The following is a 7,897-nucleotide window of genomic DNA, read 5'->3' on the forward strand; positions in this document are numbered from 1 at the left end:
AGTTTTATAATCTTTAAAATGTGCACCTCTGGAGAGAGATGTTCTTTCTATTTTAGGATTGACCTGAAAGCAAGCAGTTTGTATAAGTATGCTAGACAATCCAAGCTAGGATGGATTTAGACTCCTAGGAGGAATGCATTTCCTTTTTGCTCAGCCTGAAGTAAGGGCATCTGCTCTTACATGAACTTGAAACAAAGTCTGCGCCTATGCATTGTGTAAACAACTTAGAAAAGCACAAATTCAGAGGAGAGGGGTTTATGTGGAAGGTGAAGTTAGAACAGAAAATCCTAATTTATTTCTGCTGTTAGCCATCTCAAATCACACTTGCATTGTGGTCCCATCAGCTATAAACCAAATAATTTTTTCTTTATGATATATAGAGGTGTGTTCCTTCAAGCCCTATTTAATAATGATAATGATAATAGATAATAATAATTCCGCTGTCTCCTTCTCTTCCAATGAGTGTGTGTGAGCCTTCACTTTATGTTTCTTTAAAAATTGCGATCGAATTGTAAGGAAATGGATTCTGAAGTTAGGTTTTTGTCCTGGGAAACAACACCAAAAGGGCTCAATTTTGTGCTTTTGAAAATAAAAAGTCACCAAAATTTAGTAGACCTATTGCTTAAGGGAAGAAAACAAAATGCACAGGATTAAAAATGAACAGGAAAATTCCTTTGCCTAACTTACAAATCCTTACCTTCATCGTGCCCACATATGTTTCCATTTTTGAGAGCAGCCAGGCGGTCCGTCTAGCTAATGCAAACTCAGGACCTAAAGTCTTTCCTGGTGTCAAGGAAGATGTTCTAAAGCCAATGGTATGGGTTTACGTAAGGTTTTGGAGGAAATGTCTTACATCTGGCATCTCACAGTCACCAATTATTTCAGGATCATGAAATATCATTTTAAAGAAATATTTTGAGAGAGAGGGGAGTCTAGATCATGCATTACATCTGGACAGCCATTTTGTGTGTGAGGTCTTCCTGAAATCATTTAAACTCAGGAAATTTAGTTGTTTCAAGTAGCAGCCCATGAGCTCCCTTTTGTATAATTCCAATAAACTGGTGAATAGCAAGTTTTTCTACCCCCTACTTCTGAATATATATTCTTCTAATGTTTCTCTTTTTAAAAATAAAATGGTGTACCTAATTTAAAATTTCCCTAACATAATATAGACTAAGGCTCCAATTTACTTGCCTTTGTACAAGGAAATTATTCAGATAATTACTCTTTGTTAGTGTAATTACCCGCAATTTTATGTCATCTAGCAAATGAGTTAAGTAAGTTGGTAATCGAACTCCAGTGAAATTTGCTATACTTGGGATGAAAACCATACTTTACCTCGAGAAATCAAGGTCTGACCTTCCATTTAGACACTTAAGACTTTACCTAGGCTGCCTGTATGTTTCACTCAGTGGAACTCTTTTCAGATTTAGGGAAGCCTGGCTCTCTGTTATAGATTAGATGTAGTCTTGCTTGGAAACAGGGGAATGGGCTGTGGACCCTCATGACATTTTGGCCCGTCACAGAATATGCCTTCTGTGTCTGGGAGTCTGCAGTTGAAATTCTATATAGTATTCATCAAGGTATTCATGCTGAGCGATCACATATGTGCTAAACTGATAACATCACAGGTCTCTGCACAGATACATCAGAGCATGTCGGGGGGCACGCTTCAGATTTGTAAGGTAAAATTCAAATGGTTTTAATGAAGGAGTCAAATATGCGGAGGTTTCTGTGCTTTGGAGATTGCCTCTGGCTTTTGTGTTTTATTCTTTCATTTATTCGGTACAAGCTGAGTCCTTACCAGGTGCCAAACAGCGTGCTAGGCATCGGGCATGTTGTGGGTATGTAGTTAGACACTCAGTGAATGTTTTGTAAGGCTGGCAGGAAGGAAAAAGAGTTGAATAACACAGTCCCTGTCCCTAACAAGCCCGTTGTCTAGGGATCAAGCCTGGGAAAGAATTAACATCCTATACATGAATGCTTTAAGAAAATAATAAAACAGAGAACAAAAGGCATAGAATAAGATGCCATGTTTTACCCATCTTACACCACCTACCTTAACGCAGGGGCATGGAAATTTATCTTTTCTTTAAAATTCAGTCTAGGCAAGTAATTATTCCTTGGATTGCATAGTAGTTTTTAAAATTATTTTTCTTAAATTATTCTTGAATATTGTTCTTAATAAACTATTGGAACTTGTTGATTGGATGTCTGGGTTACATGTCTGGGGTTTGGTCAGTCCTTTTAAAGTAGCCAAACCCCTTCTTGGTCCATCAGACTGCGAGAAGTCCTTTCTTTGAGTAGCTGGTTTTCCCAGAGCAACTGTTTCTCCTCAGAATGAACCCTCCCTGAATCTGACAGACTATTGATTAGCATTTCACTCCTTTGGTTAGGGAAGTTGAGGTCAGAGTGGATCATTTACTTGTCCTGAATCACCCAGATGTTCACAGAGCAGAATGTAGACCTCTGATTATAAGCTCAGCCGTCTCCTAAAATAGATGCAGAAAACATTGTCCTTGTCATTGGCACCATGGTGGTGAAATGGCACCAGGCTAGGAGTCAGAATGCACACATTCTAGTTCCAGCACTGTGACCTGGGGATAGCTTCAATGTTTCCATTTCTTTTTTTTAAAATTAATTTTTATTGGAGTATAGTTGCTTTACAATGTTGTGTTAGTTTCTGCTGTACAGCAAAGTGAATCAGCTATACATATACATATATCCCCACTTTTTTGGATTTCCCTCCCATTTAAGTCACCACAGAGCATTGAGTATAGAGTTCCCTGTGCTATACAGTAGGTTCTCATTAGTTATCTGTTTTATACATAGTAGTGTATACATGTCAATCCCAACCTCCCGATTCATCCCACCCTCCTTCCCCCCTTGGTATCCATACGTTTGTTCTCTACATCTGTGTTTCTGTTTCTGCTTGGCAAATAAGTTCATCTGTATCATTTTTCTAGATTCCACATACAAGAGATATTATATGATATTTATTTTTCTCTTTCTGACTTAATTCACTCTGTATGACAGTTTCTGGGTCCATCCACATCTCTGCAGATTTCACAATTTCATTCCTTTTTATGGCTGAGTAATATTCCATTGTATATATGTACCACCTCTTCTTTATCCATTCCTATGTCGATGGACATTTAGGTTGCTTCCATGTCTTTGCTATTGTAAAAAGTACTGCTGTGAACATTGGGGTGCATGTATACTTTCAAATCAAGTTTTTCTCTGGATATATACCCAAGAGTGGGATTGCTGGTTCTATGGTAGCTTTATTTTTAGTTGGTTTTTTTTTTTTTGTAATTGTGGTATAGTTGCTTTACAATGTTGTGTTAGTTTCTGGTGTACAATGAAGTGAATCAGCTATATGTATACATATATCCCCTCCCTCTTGGACCTCCCCCCCATCCCACCCATCTAGGTCACCACAGAGCACTGAGCTGAGCTCCCTGTGCAATACAGCAGGTTCCCACTAGCTATGTGTTTTACACATGGTAGTGTATATATGTCAATCCCAATCTCCAAATTCATCCCACCCCCTGTCCCCCCACCGACCATGTCTACACGTCCATTCTCTACATCTGTGTCTCTATTCCTGCCCTGCAAATAGGTTCGTCTGTACCATTTTTCTAGATTCCACATATATGTGTTAATACATGATATTTGTTTTTCTCTTTCTGACTTACTTCACTCTGTATGACAGTTTCTGGGTTCATCCACATCTCTGCAGATGGCACAATTTCATTCCCTTATATGGCTGAATAATATTCCATTGTATATATGTGCCACCTCTTCTTTACCCACTCCTCTGTCGATGGACACTTAGGTTACTTCCATGTCCTGGCTACTGTGAACAGTGCTGCAGTGAACACTGGGTACATAATGTTTCCATTTCTGATGTTCCTGCCTCATCTACAAAATTAGCTAGCTGGAGTAAATGATCATTAAGTTCCCTTTCAGCCCTAAACTTCTAAAGTTCCTGTGTCTTTATCACCATCATTATCATCATCATCATCATCATCAAAATAGGAATCATATCTTACAGCATCTTTTATGTATTTTATTTTTATGTAAAAAATTCTTAAATTGTGGATTTAGGTATATGTATTCTCACTCCATAGGTATCTGGGAGATACTAACTCATCATGGATTGAAACCTTTTAAATTCACTTCCTTATATAGATGAGCATTTGCTGCATGTTGTCAGCTATGGAAAGACTTCTTTCCTTGTCCTAAGTCAATAGAATAGGATGGCAGCCTTCAAACTTCTTGAAATGTGAAAATATATGGAATATATAGCACTGTTCCAGGGGGCTTAAGACAATCTCAGCACAAAAGTTAAACTAACCTAGTGCTTATTCCTACAAGTCAAACACAACCCCCTTTACAGCACATATCGACATAGAGTTTTGGATGGACCCTAACTTGCAGATCCTTCTTTAGGTGGTCTGACTAAGTGACAGCTCAGAGACTGTGGGCCTCTTTCAATCAGGCTTACTCTGAGCTACATGGAACTCATGGAGCATCAGGTAGCTTGTTTGGTGAAAAGAGAACAAAGCAAATTTCCCAGCATTGCAGTCTTTAGGCAAGATATCCCTCCTTGCTTTCTGGCATGTCCTAATAGCTAGGAGTGAGCAAGGAAAGCCTTCTGCTCTGTCACACTTTTCTTCCTCACTTTTCATTACTTTGAACATGTGACAAATTTCATTCATTGGGGTTCTTTGTACTCCACCAAAATCCACTTAGATGTAAATTATTTGCTTTATAGAATTATATGTTTGTAGACATGTTTCCTTCTTAAAAGTGTGGCTACTGAGAAAGAGAAACTGGTAGTAATTAATAGGCAATTATGTCTGGGAGAGTTTCTGGACAGTGTTCTATATAATTTTTTTAAGCATATGGTATATAGGGTCATGGAGAAAGCACTAGACTTGGGGTTGGGAGGGGTGGGATCTAGTCCCCATTATGCCATAGGCTGTGTAACTTGGGGCAAGACCCTTATGGGATTCCCACATTTTAAGTTTGTCAGGGACACCATGGGTCTCCCAGTCCATACCCCCATCTGTCACAGAGGGACACCTATAGAGCATCCCTGACAGATAAAAGTGATGTCTTTCCTCAAATATTCTACTGATGAGGAACTCATGTCCTCTAAGTTATCCCCATTGTCTGTTCTAAGTTTATACGTTCTTTCTTATTGAGCAAGATGCTCCATCAGCATCACTGGTGTGTGTCTGCTTACTATTGATGGGCCTTGAGCTAGGTGCTTTGCCTTATAGGATCTTCCCAAGAACCATGTGCCATTAGGATCCTGAAGGACAGAGGGGTTTGATGACTTACTCAAAGTCATTGAAAGCTAGTCAGGGGCCCAAAACCGCCTGCTTCCAGGCAATTTCTTCCCACATATGTTGTCTCTGGCCACTGGGACAAGAGAGAACTAGCTATCTCCCTCATTTATACTGACAGTTGGTCAGATATTTGAGGGTGCCATCCCTTCATCCATTTCTCTTCAGCTCTTTTGTTGGGTGCTGGCCCCTCATTAGCGGGCTACCCTCCTCTGGATCCCGACTAGTTCACTGACATCCATCTCAAAGTGTGGTATATTTCTTAATGTGTCACTAATGAGAAGGAACAGCTTGGAACAACTTCAGAAACCTGCAGATCATCAAGGTGGTCACAGAAAAACACACGCAACCATGGACCACCCTTTCGCTTCTCTCACTCCACTTACCTGGTACCCTTGAGGCATCCCCCAGTACCACTGAGGACATACTAGTCTAGACAGGAAAGAGAAAATGGTTATCCCATCTTCTGGAGGCTGGTTTTGTTAATGAAACCCCAAATTGCACTCCATTTTCTCATCTGTAAGTTGGGTCACTTAAACTATGGGTGATCTTACCTTATCTATGTTCTGTGGCCTCAGGGAACACAATGAGTGATTCTGATAAAATGTTAGAAAGAGGCATATTTCTGCTCACTTAAAGAGCTTCTTCTGTAATCCATTGCAACATAGCAAGGGTTACCTTTAGTAATCAAATAAAGGACCTATAGTAGTAACTAATTAGGGATGTTACAAGGAGATGGATGAGTCACTTATTGACTCTCAGCCTAGATGTCCTCCTCTGTAACATTGGGATAATAATATCCATAGCAGAGTGGTTGTAAGGAATAAATGTTTGTAGTGTACTTAGCACAGTGCTTTGGCATGCTATGAAGCACTGAGATAAAGCTAGGTGGAGTTATTATTATTGTTAAACTCTACTCTCAGACTCGGTGCAGCTCTAGGAGTCCATGGAATTATTAATGTATTTCATACACTCTCTGCAAGTATGGACATTTCTGTACCAGATCATGGCTGTGGGGTGTCTCTACCCACTGTTTACACCACTATTGACCAGTTACTCAGTGGCTTCTGCCAACATGGTTTAATCTCAAACCAGTTAATTCTCAACTTCCTATTACCTCGTCCTCAGAGAGACATGTACTCAGAGGTAATCTTCCAACCTTAGTAATCTTCCAACCTATGCAAGGGACAAGGGAAAACGCATCTACACAGTCATAGAAGTGGAAAGAACCTTACACATCAAATCCATTATTTATCAGAGTGAGGTAGTTGTACATGGAGGAGCATTTGTATTTAAATGCTTTGAGGTTTATTTTAATGAGTATCAGAAAAAAACACAACCTATCAAACTCATAGTTTCACAAATATTATAATGGTATTTAAGTTTAAAAAAAGAATCCATTTAAAAAAAATTAAGTAAGTTGAAGAAGTGATATATAGATACGGGTTTTAAAAATCTGGAAGGTTGTATGAAATTATTAAAGCTTAGAAAGCAAACTCCAGTTCTTCCTTAGAAAACTGAGGAACAGCATCTCATTTACACCCATAATCATACAGCCTGTCAGTGGCAGTCTGGGACTAAAATAGCACCCCTCACTTCTGAAACTTTGTTAAGACTTTGCATGGATTATTTTCATGTAAACTATATCGTTACAATTTACCCATTTTTCTCGTTTCTTCTGTCAGTATTTTATTGTGACTCACAAATGGATTCTGTTTTCTGAATGGCTTTAGATACTTCTCACTGTTCATTGTTTCTGTTTTAATGATTTTCCCTACTTTGAACTTTTGGACTGGCTGCCTTGCTTTTTACCAGACCACCACTGCCTGTTACTTTTGCTTCTCCAAGTAGATTTTCCTTCTGTCCTATCACCTTTCCAAACTTCTCTGCCTTTTTAAGGGTAGAGAAATGTCATTATTTGACTTATCTATCAGTTCTCTGGAAAAGTTTCTTTCTCAAGCTTGTCATTATTTGACCTGACTCAGAGGTTACTCTCTGTGAGCAGCCTTATCCCCAGTGTGTTTGCCCAAAACAATCAGCGGCAATGGTTTAGCATTTCAACTACCTGAGGTGGTGATATCCATTGGGCTAACAAGAAGCGACTAAGAAAAGTAAAAGGAAACACTGGGAAATGTGCTGTCCATATGGGCTTTGAACAGCTCTGGCATATTCTTGGGAATCTAGAAGGTCACATGCATGGACATGGATTTGCATGTACACAGGAAAGACCTGAGAAAGCCCTAATTACTCACCACCAGTGGACCTTGAGCCTCTGTGCAGACAGAAAGTGATAGTTAAAAGTTTTAAACTGTCTGCCACTTGCTGAAGACATGCCCCCACCCCCAACACACACACACACACACACACACACACTGGATCTCTTGGCAAAGGCTAGGAGACATACTGGTTCAAGGCATTTAAGGAAATCTCTATGTAATCATTAGCTGACCGTGAAGCAAACGAAACAAAGACTTCAGTGGTTATACATGATCAAGAATACAGACTTTATGGAATTAGTTCATGAAAGGCACTAAGTAAAC

This window comes from Hyperoodon ampullatus (genome assembly GCF_949752795.1).
Source record: "Hyperoodon ampullatus genome assembly, chromosome: 11".
NCBI lineage: Eukaryota > Metazoa > Chordata > Mammalia > Artiodactyla > Ziphiidae > Hyperoodon > Hyperoodon ampullatus.